General features: G+C 30.8%; 1 long non-coding RNA gene across 1 annotated transcript; it reads left to right on the top strand.

Moving 5' to 3' along the window:
* Nucleotides 1–7,835: 7,835 nt before the first annotated feature.
* Nucleotides 7,836–8,731, top strand: LOC122598369. Its single transcript, XR_006323603.1, has 4 exons — nucleotides 7,836–8,049; nucleotides 8,170–8,235; nucleotides 8,325–8,387; nucleotides 8,509–8,731. It is a non-coding gene; the product is annotated as an uncharacterized LOC122598369 (long non-coding RNA).
* Nucleotides 8,732–12,259: the final 3,528 nt, after the last annotated feature.

The following is a 12,259-nucleotide window of genomic DNA, read 5'->3' as shown; positions in this document are numbered from 1 at the left end:
AAATGTAGGAAGTGAGATTCGAATCCTAGTGAATTTCGCAAAGTCAAAAACCTTACCAATAAGTCACCAACACATTGGCAAAGGATTTCGGGTTTTCAAATTATGAAAATGATAATGAAATCTTTAAGGCTCATTTAAAGACTTCATTTATCGTAAATAAAAAATTATACTCTTTCATGTTAAAAGCACACCCTAATCGAATTTTATGCTACGTGTACAATTATTTAATACATATTAAAAAAAACCCTTAAAACTTCGTTTAACAAAATATTTAAAACTATGCTCTACTCCGGATAAAGATATGTCCTACTTCTATATGCACTTATGCACATACATTACAATACCCTCACCCACCATACATCAACAATACTGTCCATTTTATTGATCTCTATTATGACTAGTCCAAAGAATTTCGAGTAAACAACCCGACAAATACTCACTAAGGGGCTATTTGCTTGATAGGATTTCATATCCTTAAACCCATGAGATGGTTTGGTTTTTTTCTTTTTGTTCTGATAGGATGAAAATATATGTTAAAATCAACTCAATCATATATCCGATGGATTCATATAATTTACATTCCAATGATGCAGAAGAGCTTTATGTTTAGCTATTAAAGTGCCGTGAAAGACATGTGACATACATATTTACCAACACGATTGATAGTCCAGTTGTAGTAATGAAATAAATGCATCAAAAGATAAATAATGAGACCATAAAATCTGACATAAATTGGATTAAAGTTATACATAATTACAATTCACCTTCTTATTGTGTAAGATGATGTAAAACGAGTACGGCGGTATTTTTTTTTCTATTTTTCATTCATCTATCCTATCGTATGATATTAAGAGGATTAGTAAAATGGTTATTTAGAAGGAAACCCATAAATTCTCAATCCGGAAACCCAAGCCCGACCAGGAACCGACAAACCTGAAGCCCTAACGGGCCGGGTCACGGGTCATGTTTTTAGTGCATTCCCGGGTCACGGTTTATATAGGTCCGGCCGGCCGAGTGAAGCCAAAAACAAATAATTGTTAAAGAAGTTTGAGCCCCGCCCAAACCCAACCCGAACCAAACCTTCACGGTTCCGTTTTTCATGCTCTTGCGGGTCACTGGTCATCCAAGTTTGGGCCGGGTCAGGCCGGGTTTCGACCCGTGCACATCCTTAGTAACATGTAAAAAAAATTATATATTCTTCATTATAAAATTTACATAATGCTGAATGTTTAAAATGAAAGTAAGTGCAATTGGTCTAATGTAAGTTATTGACCGCTGCCATTAGAAAAAGAAAGTGATATTCGTACCACTGTTTTTAATTGATGTACCACAATGTACAAGTTTTATAGCTGACTGTATAAGCCAGTATTGCACAAGTGTGGTACATCAATCAAAACAAATGGTACGAATATCACTTCCCTTATAAAAAACCTATAAATAAAATATTAACCGTGTTTAATGATATCAAATTGAAATGATAGTCGATGGACGAAAGCAACTACAAGTTATGATCATGGAACTAAGCTACCGAATTACGAACTCCTGCTATCCAAACATGATAAAAGCATAGCCACTTATATTAATCACCTCAAATGGGACTATTTTACATATATAGAGTTTGGGTATTATAAAACAAGTATTAAAGTAAAATAAATTATACAAGATCTTGACTCTTAGACCATGGTTAAGTTGATGCACGAAAATTCACAAAGAAATTGATGCACGATGATTTTTATGATGCACGGTGATCTTCAGTGAAGAAAAATTTATTGTTTTATTTGTTTTACTTTAATATTTGTTTTATTTTACCTAAAACCATAGTTGTCGACTCGTAACTTTTCACTCGACTTGAAAACCTGATTTTTGACTCGTGACTCGACTCGTAAGAATCCGGACATTTGTATATACTACATAAAATTGTACAATTTATATATATGTGATGTGTTTATAAATAAAATATAAGTTGATTATCACATATTCGATACTTTTAAGTCATAAACTTACAGTTTATCTCCAAATTCGTACTAAAAGAATTAAAAATACATATATAACACAAAATAATTTAACCATAAATATGATATATGATATTTAACTATAATATCAAACTACAAAAAGAGTCACACAACGAGTCGCCTCATTTTCGGTCTAAATCGACTCAACTCATAAGAGTCTAACAACTATCCCTAAAACTTACATATCTATATCTATCTTTTTATAGGGAAAAATTCATAAAAAAAGTAACTTATTTACATGAAATTCCTATTAAAGGTAACCTATTTTGTTTTCGTTTACTTAAAGGATCCTATTTTCAAAAAGTTCCTAATAAAGGATATCTCGTTAGTTTTTAAAAGACGGAACTCGTTAAGTACCATGTCATCGATGTCACGTCATCAATTTTGCTGACGTGGCACTTGACTTTTTGACTTTGACATGGCACTTGACTTGACTTTGACCGGTCAAAGTCAAATGCCACGTCACCTACGAGACTGATGACGTGGCACTTATCGAGTTCCGTCTGTCAAAAACTAACGAGATACGCTTTATTATGAATTTTTTGAAAATAGGATTCTTTTTATAGACCAAAACAAAATAGGTTACCTTTAATATGAAATTCATGTAAATAAGTTACATTTTTATGGATTTAACCCTATATTATAAAGCAAATAGCTTTGTTTAACATTTAAAGTTTCAACATTTTATCAAAACCAAATTTATATTAACAATCTACATTATTCGTCATCGCCGCCACTGTCACAAATCTCTGCCGCCATGACTGCTCTCCACCTCTCGTCACCACCGTCGCCACCTCCACCACCGTTGCAACGCGCGGGTACCGTTCTCGTATATTATAAATCAGATAGCCTTTGCTTAACATTTTAAGTTTCAACATTTCATCAAAACCAAATTAAATTAATAACCTACACTACTCGCCGCCACCGCCACCGCCACCAATCTTCGCCGCCGCCCGTCACCACCGCTGCCGTTATTACATCACACCGTCGCCGCAGCATGCGGGTAACGTGCTAGTTAATTACAAAAGGAATTATACCTACAACGTCAATGTCTAACTGATGTCACTGTCCTTGTCATGCGGATTACTTGATTTGCTTTTGATTTATCGATATATTCATGGTGTACGGGGAAAAAAATATTTAAAAAATGGTGTAAAGCGATGGTAAAAATAATTATTACATCGATTTGTATAAAAAAAGGTTGGAAAATGTGTGAAAATTGTGAGAAAAAGGCTTCTCATCGATAAGGTTTTTATGAAAAAAGAATTGTAACGTAAAATTCGTCACAATTTGGTTAAAAATACCTTAAATGTACCCTTGTTTATAACTTTACGAGTATATAAATCAAAAAAGTATCTATATGGCTCAATTATTTTCAAAATCCAAAATTGTGTTGAGATTTAGACATTTACCCTATTGTAAAATCATTTACAATTACAATGTTTGTTGGTTCCTCGTTATGGTATTATGGCTAATGATTAATCAACTTAAATCATTAGCTTAAAAATTAACCTAATCATAAGATGATGATATATGGAAGGATGTTTGGTAGAAGTTAATCAAAGAGAATGAAAATGTAATAGATAATGAATATAGTGGGAAAGAAAATTAGTATTTAGAAAGAGAATAGATTCTATCGCTTGGTACAAAAAGAGAATTAATATATGAAGAATACAAAAATTTAAATAATAATTAAATTTAATACATATAACATCATTATATATATATATATATATATATATATATATATATCCATTCTTATCTATTCTCTACAATTTATAGAGAATGGAGGGAATGGAATCGATTATCACTTCTCGATTCTCTTTTTCATTTTTCATTGCAACCAAACATGAGAAGTTTTTCTCATTCTCTTTTTACTCTTTCCATTCTATTGTACCAAACACCCCTTAAGGGAAAACATCAAGGAAGAAAGTAAGTGAAATCACATGACAATATTTTAAGGATTTTTTGCCCAATTTTTAAGTCAATATATCATTTCCCGTTTTTTTTCCTAGAACATTCGTGTCACGGGACAGCTAGTCGTTACATCCAATTGGGCAGGAAGTCACTAACGACCGATCCACGAGTCAGGGAACCACAGGGGAGGGAAAACCACACCAAGTTAGCCGCTACAAAAGGCACGACGCTAAATTGGGGAAAAACCTTTGATTGCTCGAATTCGAACTCTGGTCTCCAGGGCCCAAACCTTCATTGCAACATAGGGATGCCACTGCGCTATTAAGGCAGTTGCTCATTTCCCGTTTACATGAGTGTATAATCAGCATTAATGTTTAGTAAATATAACTGTCACACCCCGACTAAGGCGGAAATCTAGGGATGCGGCGCATAGTACACATGTCATGGATATTACATAGGAAGACTAAATGAAACCACAAATTTAAAAGGTCTTAGCATAGATTAACACCAACATTCAACATAAATTCAATCACAAATAAAACATAATCCAACTTTCACGCACAGGATCAAAGGTTAGGCATAATATCATTCTAACATAAAAGAAAAACATAGGATAACATAGCAACAACAAGGAAATCCTAGAGTCCAAACACTACTAGAAAACTGGCCTTTACCAACGGAATTACCGACGGATAGCCCGTCGCCACATTGTTTAGCACATATGAGTCAAATAACGACAGATTTACCGACAGATTTGCGACAGAATAACGACGGGGAAAATCCGTAGGTAATCTGTCGGATAAGTACAAACGTTACCGACCGATTAACGACGGACATTTTAAATACTACCTAATACTTTTTATTTTTAAAAAGGATTATTTAGTTACCGACGGAAATACTAGATAAATTTTATTTTATTTAATAATACTAAAATAATGAAATAATAAATAACTACCGTTGACTTAGTCCGTCGGAAATGCGTCGCTAATAATTCAAAATTTAATATTTCAAGTAATTTGATCATCTAATCCGGCGGTTTTTCATTGTTTCGTGTTTTTTTTATCTACTTTTAATATTAAAACCATATTAATCCTTGGCAATTGTGGTCATCGTGTTATCATATAGATAATACTTTGCATTACTTACTTTCGTGTTTGTGTTTTTTATTCATTTGTTTAAAAATAATATAATTTACCCTTTTAAAAAAAAAATTTAATAATTTTTTCTCACTAAAATAAACTACATAAAATATAAATTCATGTTATTCTAAATATCCAAATAATTTTAAAAAAAAATACTTTTTAATAATTAAAACTCAATTTGCTTACAGTTAATATTCATTAAACTATAGTTATAAATTATTCAAGATATTCATCATTGGCTATCGTAACCATTTTAATATACTTTCTATGTTATTTTGCATCAATTATTATATATAATGATTATATATAGTATATAACATACAACTACCACTTTTCATGTTTGCTTATATTCCTTTGCTTACCGGCCGGAGTAGCATTTGAATTATAAGACATAAACAAGACCAAACTAATAACATATAATAATCCGTCGGTAATCCGTCGCTATTAACGACGGATTGCCTATGGATTTTAAAAATCCGTATGTAATCCGTCGGTGATAGCGACGGATTAGCGACGGTCAATTCTTTATTTTAGCCTTTTAGCTTTAAAACCTATTTTTCTAGGTTTTAAACTTCATACATATTCAAAAAAATATATATATAAAATGTAACTATATCTTGTTTATACTCACGAAAGTTGTGTTTTTATCATCGTCACACGTTCTATAGTTATCCTTAAGTTGACAATGATGTCCATCCTTGGCCATCGTAACCATTTTAGCATACTTTCTATGGTACTTTGCATCAATGATTATATATAGTATATAACATACAACTACCACTTTCATGTTTGCTTATATTCGTTCGCTTACCTGCCGAAGTAGCATTTGACTTATAAGACATAAACAAGACCAAACTAAAACTTTATTAATACTATAAAAGATAAACATTTTTTATGTGTGTGTGTCTTCTAAATTGAGAAATACAAGTTTTAAAAATTTGAAACTAAAAAAGTATAACAATCCGTCGGTAATCCGTCGCTATTACCGATGGATTACATACGGATTTTGAAAGTCCGTAGGTAATCCGTCGGTGATAGCGATGGATTAGCGACGGTCAATTCTTTATTTTAGCCTTTTAGCTTTAAAACCTATTTTTCTAGGTTTTAAACTTCATACATAATCAAAAATATATATATAAAATGTAACTATAGCTTGTTTATACTCACGAAAGTTGTGATTTTATCATCGTCACACGTTATATAGTTATCCTTAAGTTAAAAATGATGTTCATCCTTGGCCATCATAACCATTTTAGCATACTTTCTATGGTACTTTGCATCAATGATTATATATAGTATATAACATACAACTACCACTTTTCATGTTTGCTTATATTCGTTCGCTTACCGGCCAAAGTAGCATTTAAATTATAAGACATAAACAAGACCAAACTAAAACTTTATTAATACTATAAAAGATAAACATTTTTTATGTGTGTGTGTCTTTTAAATTGAGAAACACAAGTTTTAAAAATTTGAAACTAAAAAAATATAATCATCTGTCATCGACGGATTACCTAAGGATTTTGAAAGTTCGTAGGTAATCCGTCGGCGATAGCAACGGATTAGCGACGGTCAATATTTTATTTTAGCTTTTTAGCTTTAAAACCTATTTTTCTAGGTTTTAAATTTCATACTTAATCAAAAAAAAATATATAAAATGTAACCATAACTTGTTTATACTCAAGAAAGTTATGTTTTTATCATCGTCACACGTTCTATAGTTATCCTTAAGTTAAAAATGATGTTCATCCTTGGCCATCATACAAAGAATATAATAAAAACAGAATGGCAATATTATTTTAACGACACTTGACACGTTCCTTACACGAAATGTGTCTTTTATCGTAGTTTTATATTAACATATTATGAAGATTGTAAGTGCTACTTTTCAAAAATAACAACTTTGGTTTTTGAGTGAAAATTTGACTAAAAGTTTTTCTAAGTAAAGAGAACATTTGAGTTATAAATTTTTATAATTTTTTTATAATTTTTATATGAAAAAAGTTAATTAAAGAGAGAATGAAAAAAAAAAGAAAATAGTTTAAAAAAAAAAGTTAAAAAAATAGAAAACGAACATTCTCACCCTTTTCTCCTTAAGGTACCTTCTCATTTGATCTCTAATATATATATAATATATATATATACACACTAGGTCTTTTACCCGTACAATGTGCAACTATTTAAAAATATAATTAAATTCGGTATTGGTAAAGCTTACAATGTAGACGTCAATCATGATCAATTATTTGTCTTTTTTTTTCTTTTTTCTTTTTTTTTTTTTGATTTAGTAGTATAATACTAATGTGTTGGTTATCTTGTTTTTCTTTAATTTAGTAGTATAATGCTAAAATTGTTTATTTGTTAATATATGAATAAAAATTATATATCTAAAGTATGTTTGGCAAAAATAGTTGTAGCTTGTATTTGTAATTTTTATTTTAGCTTTAAGTTGTAACTTTTAAGCATAGTGTTCCAAACTTCTTGATACACATTTTATTATGTCTAGTTCTTTTTTAAAATAATAATAGAATTATATACATCTTCTATGGTAAGACTATCTTGGACTATCTTATCTTATAATTATATAGGTTTATGTTTTACTTATTAAGTGTTTGACCAAGTTTGTTACTATATTGTATTTTAGATAATATTGTAAATGAAGTGAAAAACTTGAATTTAGTTTCAATTTTTCGTTTCCCACCTGAACCCCCCAAATCCTTCATATCCCAAACCAACCTTATCCTCATCTACATTTAAGATTTCTCTACTCTTATTCTCATTTTCTACCACCACTTTTTTTTCACCACTCTTTCTTATCATCTATTATTGTATAATAAAACCCATCAACCAAATAACTTAAAAAACACTAAATAAAACCTTCATAGATCGTATTTCACCTTTTTATTAATATTCAAAATCTGTAATCAACAAACCCACCACATGAAAAAATCTCAAAATCGATCGAGCACGCCGAGGTTTAAGCTTTTGTTTGGTTATCTATAACGTTTATGTTTGTTTTGTGTAGATCTATAAACCTATCTTTGTATGTTTTGTGTAGATTAATTTAAAAACCCATCTTTGTTTGTTATGTGTAGATCTAATAATTATCATAAAAAGGCCGAAGATGCGAGTTTATTCTTGGTCGATCCACACTAAAAGAAGTAAACAATAGATTCTTGTTTATGTATATTCTCACTAACTTTTCCTTCCATATAAATTTGAAAATTTTATTGTTTTTTTCCTTTTTCAGATTGTTGGAATAAGAAGATTTCATCTTTGTAGCTGAAATATAAAACAATTGTATGCAGCGCAGGTATGTTTTTCTAAGATAGAAACTAGTTATTAATTTCATGTTCCATTTTTATCAGTATTATATTATTATGTGTTTTATAACTTGTGTTTTTTTTTTATTTTGTTTCATGTTTTTGTTACAGATATAAAAGAATAAATTTTGAGGTATTGATGGAAAGAAAAGAGATAAAAAGCTATTGGTTTGTAATTTTGTATGTATAAAATAGATAGAGATTTATATTTTGATTTCGATTCGATTGTATCTTTTGTTGTGATGTAATTAAGTTCTATTGTGATAGTTCATATTGGTAGATAATATTAACAGAAATTAATTATGGAAATGAATGAATATCTATTTGATCTTAATTTAGTTTAACTATTTAATTTATTTTATTTTTTTTATTTATGAGTAAATGTTTGCCGACGGATTTTCCGTTGCTAGTTCAGTCAAACTAAACATTAATTTCACTTGGGAAAATGATTGGAGCGTCAGATTACCGACAGATTATTCTGTAGGTAAAACTTTAGGTCCGTCGCTAAATCTGTCGGATAAAATTACCGACACAGATTTTACCTACGGATTTTTTCCGTCGGTAATCCGTGGGTAATAGACATTACCGACGGATTACCGACGGATTTGGCCGTCGCTAAAGCCCAGTTTTCTAGTAGTGAAAGTATGCTATAAAGGGTCCATGCTACTCTCTTCAGCCACCTCTAACCTGTGCACCTGAAATGATACTTAAAAGCGTCAACACAATGGTTGGTGAGTTCGTAGTATTGTAGTCTAGGTTGTCAGGTTAACTTGATGCATTTAATGTATACGCAATGTTGTCATAATCACAAGGTTGCCATAATCACAATGTTGCCATGGACTTATCAAGGTTGACAGCATTTACGGTACCAAGCTAAGGTTGACTATGAAGGGACTTACGGTTCAACAACCAGCCGTGCTTTGTATCCTTTCAGCCCCGAGAAAAAATGTAAAAAGGGGACTATGAAGCTCACCTGAATGCTAGCAACAAGGTTATGCTACGCAAGATATCAGTAAGCAAGTAACCGGCACACAACAATCTGTTTCAAGTTATCACAATTAAGTATGTGTTCATTATAGGTAAACGTGCTCATAACGTGCCACCAAGTGTTGACTATGTTGTCCAAAAGCATACTAGTTTGACTTTGACCCAATTTTACAAATTTGACCAAAGTTGACCAAGTTACGAGTTTGACTAAGTTGACCAAATCGTCAAAAGTTGATCAAGGTTGACCAAATCGACCAAAGTTGACTAAACCGACCAAAGTTGACCAAATCGAGGTAGTAATCGAAGTTCGAGGTCTCAATTGAAATTCGAGGTCTTAAATTGAATTTGGGGTCTTATTTTGGATTTGGGGTCTTATTTTCACTAAAAGACAAAATTGAAATTGAGAGACCAAAATAAGAGGCTAAAATTAAGAGGCTAGTAAATCTGAGGTAGTATTTCACTAAAAAACAAAAATTGGATTTGTGAGGCTAGATTTGAGAGGCTAGAAATGCGAGGCTAAATCAGAAATGCAAGGTCGTAATTGGAAATGCGAGGTCGTAAATTGACGGAGTCGCAAACTGGGTTGTTCTTCCCCAAAATTCATTCTAGAAAACCCTAATCGTTTATTTCGATATGAAATGTGTTTTTAACATCAGATTGTACTTTTAGACTACTTAATATGATGGGAAAACAATCCTAAAGTCGGAAACTCGAAAAACGGAATTAAACCCGAAAACCCATTTGAACAAAGTTTATAAAAAGTGTATTAAAATTCTTATATCTTAAGATTTTGTTAACAAAATCACACGAAACTTTGACAAAAGATGTAGTATATGATTCTAAATATTTTGGACGTAAAAAGTTCAATACTTGGTGGGTGTAGCGTGTGTATTAAAAGAAAACCCGAAAAATACAAAAAGAATTGCATAAAAAGGGGTTTTGATTCTTACATCAAATCTGACCAAAATAGATGTTTGTGATGATGCTTAAAGGTAGAAAAATTGTTTTTGACACTAAATTTAAACAAAAGTAAGGTTGAATTTCATTAAAACTTGTTGTTTATGGGGTAGTAGTGGTGAGATAGTAAAGGAATATGGGGTACTAAAAAGGGGGTAGTAAGGGTGTGTGTGTTTTGCTTGGAGGCTAAGTTGGTGGAAAATGAGAAATTGTGAAGAAAAATGAGTATTTATATGTAGGGTAAAAGAGAATATTCCATACAAGGCCTTAATACTAGGTCGAACCAAATACGATGCGAGGCTAACTCCAAATACGAGGCTGACTCCAAATACGATGCCAAATTAGAATTACGATGCCGACTTAAAATACGAGGCTGAAACCGATTTACGAGGTCGTATTTCTAGAAAGGTTTATTTTGACTCGAAACTTAAATGGTAAACTCATGGATGTTACAATAACGATGAAAATAATCTAATTATGTTTTATTATAGTAGTCTAGACATGATTAGCAACCATAGACGGTATGCATTTTACTCAATACACGATTAGATCAATATACAACTTATTATATACTTTTATCAAAATTAAAAATAGCTCACCAAGTTTGGCCAATTAGTTGGCAATTTTAACAAAATTATACGATTAGTAAGTTAACTACTACTTAAAGTTCTATGGTTTGTTAATTACCTATAGAACACGTTCAACTAAAATAGATTTTTATTTCATTTTGATTTTTATGATTATATATATAGGGATTGGGTATTGTAAAACAAATATGACAAAATCTTGACTCTTGGATCATTGTTAAATTGATGCACAAAGATTCACGAAGCATTGATGCACGATGATTATTTCATGATTATTGTTTTATTTGTTTTACTTAAATACTTGTTTTATTTTACTTAAAACCTATATATAATCATATGATCAACTGTCACTACCACCATATGGTCACATGGACCCATAAAGAATTCTACAAGTCATAGGTTTAGATCTTGTCAGAGGCAAATAGAAAAACTATATCTTTTGTGATCCTTGTGTAAGAAAGATGAGTCACCAGACATAAATTAATTTATCCGGTGTATACTCTAAATGTCAAGACGATATATGAGACCAATGAGTTCATTACCATTGACCCTCTAATAACCCTAAGCTATAAGAAAGATGAGTCATCAGACATAAATTAACTTAATCCGGTGTATACTCTAAATGTCAAGACGATATATGAGACGAGTGAGTTCATTACCATTGACCTTCTAATAACCCTAAGCTATTTCAAAATCCTTCTAACAAGATTATTAATTTATTTAAAAACAGTAAACCAAAAGTTTGATATTCAACCGTGTTTTAACAAAAGATAGTTTGGTCAAACTACAAGGATATAACTCGTAACGAAACTGGTGGCATCATGGATATAAATCATTATAAATTTGTCAATTCGACTATTCCAATAAAAATTTTAAAAAAATGTATAAGCTATAAAAATAAACCAATTGTAGAGGCGAATCATGAATAAAAACAAAGAATTTTATGACTGATGAATCAGGAAATTAACTCTTCCATTTATATCATTGACGTAATTTTGTTAATTGAAAATCTTCCAATTGTGATTTCAATGCTCCATTAAAACACTTACAAAGTCCAAAACAATTTCCTTTTATGTTAGCCATCTTCTATATTTTTTTGTTAGCCATATTTTAAAATGAAAAATCTGGTAATTAAAACTTTAGAGTTATTTATTATATATTTTCTTAATAAAAAGTTTATTTTTATTTCTAAACTAATTCACATGATCCCAAATAGATTCATACCAAGGATTGATTTATGGAACTTTTTTCTTAAAAAAGACCTTTATAAAATGAGTTAACCCCGCAATAACGCTTTAGATTCATATACTTTTCATTTTTAAAATGATAGA

The sequence above is a fragment of the Erigeron canadensis genome, chromosome 4 (genome assembly GCF_010389155.1).
Source record: "Erigeron canadensis isolate Cc75 chromosome 4, C_canadensis_v1, whole genome shotgun sequence".
NCBI classification, from domain to species: domain Eukaryota; kingdom Viridiplantae; phylum Streptophyta; class Magnoliopsida; order Asterales; family Asteraceae; genus Erigeron; species Erigeron canadensis.
Note: the sequence above shows the minus strand (reverse complement) of the source record. Positions and strands in the feature narration are given on the sequence as shown.